This window comes from Indicator indicator, chromosome 29 (genome assembly GCF_027791375.1).
Source record: "Indicator indicator isolate 239-I01 chromosome 29, UM_Iind_1.1, whole genome shotgun sequence".
Lineage (NCBI taxonomy): Eukaryota > Metazoa > Chordata > Aves > Piciformes > Indicatoridae > Indicator > Indicator indicator.
In genome coordinates this window covers 2,962,453-2,973,017 of record NC_072038.1, presented here as the reverse complement: position 1 = coordinate 2,973,017, position 10,565 = coordinate 2,962,453, and positions in this window count along the sequence as shown.

Genomic DNA, 10,565 nt, shown 5'->3' with positions numbered 1-10,565 from the left:
TGCCTTGAATTTACAGCCTGCTCTCCTCAATGCACCATTTGCTTACAAACAGGCAGGCTTTGATCTGAAATAGATTTGTGTTTGCCCAGACAGCAGGGTTTGGGCACCAGTGGTGGCAACTTGCATGGCTGTTTGCATCCTGGTATATATCAAGGGGTAGAAGCAGCCCTGGCAGCGTGGCTGGAATGCAAATAAAGTGCCAAAGCTACCCCATGGGACAAAGGTGGGGTGCTCACAGATGCCTGGCACAATTACCTTGTCACCTGGGAAGCTGTGGGTCAGGGGTGGCACCAACTGCATCATCACCTTGCTGGGATGCACTTTGTGTGTCTTGGCTAACGCAAGCAAAAGCAAGAAGCAGTGAGGGTTGTGAACAGCTCTCTCCCTGCCATGATGGCTCTGTGGCAAGTTGCAGGATGAAGGGAAAACAAAAAAAGTCTTCCAGAGGTTTTGCTGGAGCTCCACATTGCTCCATGGGCACAGTTGTGGAAAGCAACTGGGTACCTGCCTCCTCTTCTGGCAAGAAGGGATAGTCTTAGAAGAAATGGGAGAGATTGCAAGGAACAAACTGGAAGTGCTGGAGGGCTGCCTCCAGTACAAGGTGAAGGTGAGACCCCACCTGGAGTACTGCATCCAGTTCTGGAGCCTCTACTACAAGAGGGATCTGGACATGCTGGAAGGTGTCCAGAGAAGGGCCACCAGGATGAGCAGAGGGCTGGAGCTGCTCTGCTATGAGGAGAGACTCAGAGAGTTGGGGTTGTTCAGTCTGGAGAAGAGAAGGCTCCCAGGAGACCTTCTTGTGGCCTTCCAGTATCTGAAGGGGGCTGCAAGAAAGCTGGGGAGGGACTTTTTAGGCTATCAGGGAATGACAGGACTGGGGGGGTTGGAATAAAGCTGGAAGTGGGGAGATTCAGACTGGATGTGAGGAAGAAGTTCTTCCCCATGAGAGTGGTGAGAGCCTGGAATGGGTTGTGCAGAGAGGTGGTTGAGGCTCCATCCCTGGAGGTGTTTGCAGCCAGGCTGGATGAGGCTCTGGCCAGCCTGCTGTAGTGTGAGGTGTCCCTGCCCATGGCAGGGGGGTTGGAACTGGCTGAGCCTTGTGGTCCCTTCCAACCCTGACTGATTCTATGATTCTATGGTGCCCCATGTGCTGCCCAAAACTTCCCTGAAAAAACAGAGAAATCTTTTTCCTCTCTTTTATTTTTTTCCCCCCACTGGCAGCAATGCTCAGGTGCTTCTTGCAGCTCCAGAGCAGAAACATTTCTCTACAGAAGCATGTTTTAGAGGTGATAGTATGTTTTGATAAGGCCAGGAGGGAAACATTTCAGCCACTACTAAGAGCTTGCTGTCTAGACACATATTTGACCCAAAAAAGGGACACTTTTTTAACACAACCCTTACCACTGCTTACAGCCCATTGAGCACAGCTACTCAATCTTAAAGGTCTTTTTCCAACCAAAATGATTCTGTGACTCAAAGGTCCTTTTACACCCTTCAGGGACAGTCCTCAAATCCTGCCCTTCCCCCAGGCACCCTTCTCACACATCCTGCACGAATTGAGGGCTGGATACAAAGGCTGAAGTGAGCAGAAAGGCTCCCAACTTCAAGCAGATGGAAGGAACATCTGAGTTTCCATGCCATGGCCAAAGCAAACACCAGGTACATCAGAGGAAAGCACTTCCCAGGGAGCATGCCCCAAGGGACAGCATGCTTGCAGCCATCATGGAATCATGAAGGTTGGAAAAGACCTCTAAGATCATCAAGTCCAGCCCTCTACCCAGCACCTGTGTGAGCACTAGACCATGTCCTCAAAATGACACATCTACTCATGTTTTGAACACCTCCAGGGATGGTGACTCCACCAGCTCCATGGGCAGCCTGTGCCAATGCCTGACCACTCTTACAGCGAAGAAATTGTTCCTAATATCCAACCTAAACCTCCCCTGGCACATCTTGAGGTCATTTCCTCTTCTCTTGTCATTAGTTACTTGGGGGAAGAGGCCAACACCAACCTCATTACAACCTCCTTTCAGGTAGCTGTAGAGAGCAATAAGGACTCCTCTCAGCCTCCTTTTCCTCAGGCTAAAAGGAGACCTGTTGTATAAGAAACCAATTGGAAATCTCTACCTGAGCTGTTCAGAGGCATCATAGAAACATAGAATCACAGAATCACAGAATCATAGAATCACAGAATAATAGAATCACAGAATCAGTCAGGGTTGGAAGGGACCACAAGGATCATCTACTTCCAACCCCCCTGCCATGGGCAGGGACACCTCACACTACAGCAGGCTGGCCAGAGCCTCATCCAGCCTGGCTGCAAACACCTCCAGGGATGGGGCCTCAACCACCTCCCTGCACAACCCATTCCAGGCTCTCACCACTCTCATGGGGAAGAACTTCTTCCTCACATCCAGTCTGAATCTCCCCACTTCCAGCTTTATTCCATTCCCCCCAGTCCTATCACTCCCTGACACCCTCAAAAGTCCCTCCCCAGCTTTCTTGTAGCCCCCTTCAGATCCTGGAAGGCCACAAGAAGGTCACATTGGAGCCTTCTCTTCTCCAAACTGAACAACCCCAACTCTCTCAGTCTGTCCTCATAACAGAGCAGCTCCAGCCCTCTGCTCATCCTGGTGGCCCTTCTCTGGACACCTTCCAGCATGTCCATATCCTTCCACTGCACACCTTGTCCTCTGGGTTGATGCTTGCATGGCTTTCATCACCTGGCAGTACTTTATCAGCTGGAAAACCCTGCCCAGATAAATGATCAGCCTCACAGAAGTAACCATGACAGCCAGGGACAGGCATTGCTTTCATGAAGGTCTAAATGACTGCTGTGGTTGTGGTTGTCCTGCCCTGGGTGGAGGAGGCACTAATCCCATGATCAGTCATCTGCAAGAAACTGGATCAGCTGCCTGAGCATGGGCACAGGTAACACAGGAACTGTCAGGTGGCAGATGGGCACACTGGGAGCAGAGATTCAGAGCTGCCAGACAGGTCTGAGGTTTCCTGGTCACACTGATCTAACCTGGTTGTGGATGCAGGAGCAGGCTGCTTGTTGCAGAGGTCCTGAGGTGCAGCTACACTTCAGCTGCCTTTACACTTGGCCCTGGGTTCAACGGCAGAAGCCACCCCTCTGAGGATGGGGTGGCTGCCCTGAGAATTAAGAGCAATTTGGAGTTAAGCACCACCTCTACAGGAATGCCAATGACACCTCAGTCAAGTTTGATGGCAGAGCATCACAAACTTCAGCTCCAAGTCCCTTCACAGAATCACAGAATGTTAGGGGTAGGAAGGGACCTTGAAAGATCAAGTCCAACCACCCTGCCAGGGCAGGGCCACCTAGAGCAGGTCACACAGGAATGCATCCAGGTGGGTATCAAATAGCTCTAGACAAGGAGACTCCACAACCTCTCTGGGCAGCCTGCTCCAGGGCTCTGTCACACTCACAGTGAAAAAGTTTCCCCTTCTGTTGCCATGGAGCCTCCTCTGCTCCAGCTTGCACCCACTGCCCCTTGTCCTATCATTGGACATCCCTGAGCAGAGCCTGGCTCTGTCCTCCCAACACTGCCCTGCACATCTTTATCAACAGGAATGAGGCCACCCCTCAGGCTCCTCTGCTCCAAGCTCCCTCAACCTGTCCTCAGCAGGGAGATGTTCCACTGCCTTCAGCATCTTTGTGGCTCTGCACTGGACTCTTTCAAGCAGTTCCCTGAGGTCCTTCTTGAGCTGAGGGGCCCTTCTCCCTTCCCTTCCCATCCCTGGGAATGCCATGCCAATCAGAACAGCAGAAAATGCAGTTTCTGCTGACTCCAGCCTGGACACACCAGCTCAAGTACGTGTGAGAGAAACTGAATTAAACATTAAACTGTAGGACAAAATAAAATGGCTTGTTCCATGGATTTCTGCTGCCAAACTCTGCAGATCCTTCCTGCCTTGCTGACCCTTCTCACAGGTAACCACAGCAGTGGGTTTGCTTCCTTCTGAAGGTGACCCAGCTCGTGATGAGCGGAAAGGGTGACTGTGTCCTGTGGCTTTGAATTTCTGCTGCTGGTTCTGCCTGGTTAGGGATAATTACACTTTGGTAATGGTTATTACTCACCGACTCCCCAACTGCAGCTCCACCTTCCTGGGTTTTCTTGTCTGGGAATTGCTCTGCAGTTGGGTTTATAACCTTAACAGATGATCTCTGCTGCAGAAGCATCCCAGTGCTAGTGTTACATCCACCAAACTTCACATAAATTCTGTCAGCAAGGAAGAGAATCAACTGAATGCTGCTGTGAGGCGTGAAGGTGCTAAATCTTTCCTCCTGCCTTAACAGCAGCAGCTTCATGGCCCCAAAATAAGCAGAAACCCTCTCCAGGACAGGGATGCTTGGGTAGCTCTCAGAGCAGAGGGTATGTCAGACTGGGTCAGAGCAGGACCCAGGTTTCTGTGTTGTTACAGGACCAAATGAAGAGATAAAGTGATACCATCCCCAGGCTTTCATTAAATGTCCTCAAACCAGCAATGAGCCAGTGTGGGTTGTTGGGAGAGGCATGGAAAGGGGATGGTGAATCCTGGACAATGACACAGAGCAGCCCAGCAAGGGGAATAGTTTTAGTCACCAGAAGGACACATGAAAACCTCTAGGATGGTGGAAAAACTTTGTTTGGCCCAGTTACTGCTTCTGGTAACAGAGCTCTTATCTGGCTTGAGCTGCTGGAAATTGTCCACCCTGGCTCTTTCTGCATCTCTCCAGCTCTTGGACTACAAGAGGTTTGAGCTTCTACAGATTAAGTAGAGATCATTAACATCTGTCATCAGTACCTTCAGAACATGGTATTGAAGACCACATGGGGAGCAGAGGCACCACTCCAAACATTAAGCTAATGGAGAATCAAGGAGAACTGCAGCTTGCTGGAAGAACCAGCACAAAAACTGAGGAAAAAAAGAAAAACCAGAGAATAGACTTCAGTCCAAAACTGTGGTGGGACCTGACTCCAAAGAGCTGTAAAATGTTTCAGCTGCAACATTTTCACTTGGAAAAAAAACCAAACCAAAATAAAAAAACAAACCAAACCCAAACCTAAACCCAGCCCAAAATCAAACCAACCAAACCTGAAACCAACCAAACCCACAACCAAACCAAACCCACAACCAAAGCAACCCCAAAACAAAACTAACTCCAAAACCAAAACAACCAAACCCACAACCAAACCAAACCCCAAAACAAAACCAACCCCAAAACCAAAACAACCAAACCCACAACCAAACCTATCCCAAAACCAAACCAACCCCAAAACAAAACCAACCCCAAACCAAAACCAAACCCCAAAACCAAACCAACCCCAAAACCAAAACAGCCAAACCCACAACGAAACCAACACTGAAACCAAATCAACCCTGAAACCAAACCCACTCCAAAACAAAACCAAACCAGCCCCAAACCAAAACCAAAACCAAAACAACCAAACCCACAACCAAACCAATCCCAAACCCTAACCAACCCCAAAACAAAACTAAACCCAAAACAAAACAAAACCAACCCCAAAACAAAACCAAACCCCAAAACAAAACCAAACCCAAAAGCAAACCAACCAAACCCACAACCAAACCAAACTCACAACCAAGCCAAAATACCCACCAGAAAAGAACCAACAACAAACAACCAAGCAACAACAAAAAGCAACCTAGAAGGAATTATTTTGCTTTACATCAAGATGTCAAAATTAGTGGTGAGACTGAATTGTTTCTTTTCCCACCCAAGGCAGCAGTAAAAGAGGCTCTGCCTGAAGGGTGGCATCATCCCAGAGGACCTCCTTGGCCCATCACAGCTGCTTTGCCAGGGAGCAGCCAAGGTCTCTGCTAAACACTAACGACCCCCTTGGAAGCTTGGGAAAGGAGTGACACCATCGCTTTGGGATGAAGCCAAGCAGAGAAACATGTGTCCTGGGCAGGATGATGGAGCAAAATGGATGTCCCAGGAGCTCCTGGCAGGCGGCTGGGGCTCCCAGTCCCCGCAGTGGGGTCTGGCTTGCCAGAAGGAGAACGCAAGTCCCGCTGAGGCTCCTGCAGCCCCAGCCCCAGGCGCTGGCGCTAATGAAGCTGCCTGGCCCTCCTTCCCTTTCTCTTTTCTTTTCCCAGGTTGGAGCACCCCATCCCACCAGAATGCACTTGAAAGAACAAGATACTTCCTTTGTAGCAGGGAAACAAATGATGATTAATGTGTTAGTTGTAATTAATCTGGGCTGACAGATTAGCAGAGCAGCGGCAGTGTCTTTTGCTGCTGCAGGAGCCAGTGCTGATAGGACAGCTGGTGAGAGGGGACACCAAATTCAATTTGCTCCTCATTTGCATACATATGACAACCATCTGTGCTAATAGCACTGCAATGTCTCTATTAGGCTCTGTGCTCGTGTGCCTGCTCACCTAGACTCCAATTAGGCCTTTAAGGGAGAAAGCTTAAAGCATAAATATTTGCAGAGGGGAAGGGGTGGCTCAGCCAGCCCCTGGGCACTGCCTTCCCCTTCCTGCTGAAGGCTGAATCCTCTCCAGCTCCTCAGCTGAGATGTTCTGCTGCCATTTAATACCCAGTTCTAGGCTCCCCCGTTGAAGAAGGAGAGGGAAATGATTGAGAGGTCACAGCAAAAGGCTGCAAAGGTGATTAGGGGACTGGAGCATCTCTTATGAAGAAAGGCTGAGGGACTTGGGAACTTCTAGCCTGGAGAGGGAATCTTATCAATGCTTATAAACACTTGAAGAGGGGGTGTCAGGAGGATGGGGACAGTCTTTTTGCAGGGGTGCCCAGTGACAGGAGAAGGGGTAAAGGACAAAAACATAGCAAGCTTCATCTAGACAGAAGGAAGAACTTTACTTTGAGGGTGGTGGAGCAGCACTGCAGCAGGCTGCCCAGAGGGGTTGTGGAGTCTCCAACTCTGGAGTCATTCCAAACCCACCTGGACACCATCCTGTGCAACCTACTCTAGGTGAAACTCTTCTGGCAGGGGAGCTGGACTCTGATGATCTCCAAAAGTCCCTTCCAACCCCTAACATTCTGTGACCTGGTAATGAGATGCAACCACCACTCATTCCACCAGCCCCAGCCTCTAAAATGCCTTGAGCCACAAGACAAAAATCCACAAGAGCTGCTGAGGCTGATGAAAACCAGTCTTGCAATGGGGAAGAAGCCTTGACCAGCAAGGGTGCATGTCCACCCTATCTTTTCACCCCAGTTTGGGAGCTTTTGGCCTTGAAAGCACAAGAGTGCTACACCCAGGGATCCCAGAATCACAGAAACATCCAGATTGGAAAAGACCCTCAGGATCACCAAGTCCAACCCAGAACCCTACTCTACAAAGTTCACCCCTAAACCATATCCCCAAGCACCACATCCAAACCACCTTTAAACACATCTAGGGTTGGTGACACAACCCCCATCCTGGGCAGCACATTCCAATGCCTGACCACTCTTGCCATGAAAAAATGTTTCCTAAACCTACCCAGTGGCAGCTTGAGGCTTCTTGTTCTATCACTAATTACCTGTGAGAAGAGACCAGCACCAACCTCTCTACAACATCCTGTCAGGTAGTTGCAGACAGCCATGAGGTCTCCCCTCAGCCTCCCCTGTTTCAAACTAACCATCCCCAGCTCCTTCAGTCACTCTTCATCAGATTCATTCTCCAGGTTCTTCCCAGCTTCCTTTCCCTCCTCTGCCCTGGCTCCAGCACCTCCACATCTCTCCTGTATTGAGGTGCCCCAAAGTGGACACAACACTCGAGGTGTGGCCTCCCCAGAGCTGAGTACAAGGGGGCAATCCCCTCCCTGCTCCTGCTGGACACAGCATTGCTGATCCCAGCCAGGATGCCTTTGGCTTTCTTGGCCCCCTGGCAGAAATGCTGTGTGGATGCAAAAAGCAAAGCTGTTTGCAGCCATGAGGAGGTACTGTGTGGGAGGTCACCCCTGCAAAGGTTGTCCCCTGCCCAGGTCTCCACCCCACACTCAGCAGCTGCTGTGGGAGCAGCTGTGCACATCTGGCATGAGTGCTCATCTGGCTTGAGCTCTGAGTGTGCCACAGGCACTTGTTCCAGGGGGGCACTTATTTTGGTACATGCATTTCAAAAATAGCAGTCCCCTGCTGGCTAATTAGGGAGCAAGTTAATTAATGAGCTGGCTCACCTACCCAGCTCTTCCTGTTCTCCCCATCAAGGTGATTTCTGCAGTCTTGAGTTTGTTTCTTCTTTTCCAGCTCTAATTCTTCCACCCACCCTAGAGCATTTAATCAACAAGGCAGGACTGGGCAGGTGTCAGGACACTACAGGAGCTCACTGGAATCACAACCAGGGGTGGAGCAGTGCCTGCAGGCAACCTAGAGCTGAGCAGTGTGCAGAGACCCCTTCAAGATGACCAGCTGGAAACTACCTGTGGCATGTTAAATGGTAGCCACTACTGCAGCTAACCAAACTTGGCACTTCCATATGGTTCAGTGCTGCCAGGAGGGATTTTTCTACATCCTGGCCAGGAACCAAGCCCAAATCCTGCATTGCAGAGTTAGATAGTGGTTGGGCTCAATGATCTTCAGGCTTTTTCCAGCCCAAATTCCAGGTCAGATCACAGGATGGCACTGGGCTTGCCCTGCTGCAGTCACACTGCTCCTGGTCCCAGCACAGGTTCATGAAGCATCACCTACAGCACCCACCTGTCAGCTCAGAAACTGGCACCCACAGGCTCTGTGCTGTTTCCCTCATTGCTCATCTCTGCAGCACAACCTTTGCAAGAAGTTTTCACTGCCAGGTACAGGAAACCCAACTCCCTCCCCATGCAGGTACTGCTGCCCCTCAGCTCAATCAGGGGGATGAGTCCATCACAGGGCAGAAGGTGAACACTTCTGTTTCTTCTAGGGTCACCAGGAATGACTTTAGCACCAAATGTTTGTCCCTTGTGGATTTTTGGTTGTTGGTTGTCAGGGTTTTGGTTCTGTTTTGGAAGGAGGGGTGGGTTTGTACTGATGGGAAAATACATTTCCCTTGGAAGTTTCAATGGGTTCAAGGGCAAAACATTGATCTACTCCTTCCCATGCTTCCCAAGGCTCTGCAGATTGCTGGGAGACTGCCTCTGCTCCATCTCCTGCCCTAGGATGCCAGGCTGAGATAAGAACTTAAACAACCAATCCCTGGAACCATTCCAGGACAGGGCTCTGAGCAACCTGCTCTGGTTGAAGATGTTCCTGCTCACTGCAGGGACTCAATGACCTTTAAAACTCCTTTCCAATTTAAACCTGTCCATGATTCTGTGCAGCCCTCAGCTGGGACAGCACATCTCTGCTTGGACACTGCCAAAAAAACCCTGGCAGCTCATCCCTGCAAAGTTAATCTGCGTGCACAGGCCTGGGTGAGCACATGAAGGGTTTGTAGCACTGGCTGGCCTTAATTAACAAATGCAGAACAATCTAATGAGTCTCATTTTACATTAAAACTGTTATTTGCTTCTGACATTCAGCAGGGACACAGGGACCTGCTTGTGCACACAGACATCCATCTCCCCTGGAGTGGCTGAAGGTTTCACCCCTTTGCCCATGGAGCTGCTCATTGAGGATAGCTGCAAGCAACACCAAGCAACTCACCCACAGAATTGTTTTGGTTGGAAGAGACCTTTAAGACATCTGAACCGAAGTGCCACGGCCACAGATTTCTTGAACACCTTCAGCAACAGTGACTCCACCACCTCCCTGGGCAGCCTGGTCCAGTGCCTGACCACTCTTGCAGCAAAGACATTTTTCCTAACATCCAACCTAAACCTCTTCTGGTACAACATGAAGCCATTTCCTCTAGTGAAGGACCAGCAGTAGGCAGCTGAGATGGGGCAGGAGTGCAGGCTGGTCTTTGCCAGCCAATCCTCTGCCCTTTATTCAGAGGGCTCATTGAGCCTGGGAGAGCTGTGCTACCCCAAGCTACCCTGGCAGAGGCAGGACAAGGAGGCCTTCCTGCTCTCCTGGCAGCTGAGATCCTCAAGCACCTTTAATTCTGATGGCAGTTAGGCTCTGAAATGCCTCCTTGCAGTGCATGAAGCAGTTTGTGTCCCAGAGGGTTCAGCAGTGCAGAGGCTCTGCATGGAGCCTCTCCCCTCAGCCAGCTCAGGTCTTACCACCAGCAGGGTTTGAACCTGAGGGACTCGTGCTGGTGTGTTTATCCCAGAGAGAGCAGCTCCCTGCCTTCCTTGCTCCTGCCATATCCTGAAGCTACCAAGCTTCAGGTTTGGGTCCCCCATGTCATCCAGGAGTCCTACAGCCTTGGAGTCAGTCCTCCTCTACACCTGGTGGGGCAGAGCAGAGGGGAATAGCATCATCAGCAAAGACTCAGATTAATGAAAGACTTTAGCAGTGTCTAGCAGAGCCTGGTTCCATCAAAAAGCAGGGGCTGCTGAGAGACCTTTCTGCTGTCACCACCAGTGCCCACCAGCATAGATCCCTGACCAGAAACAACCTGGATAATACAACCAGGACTGAACATTCCCTGAAACCCCAATGCTGAAAGAAGTAGCATTGGCAAAAAGGAGAAGGACTGTGCCCAGAAGAACCAGTCCCACGC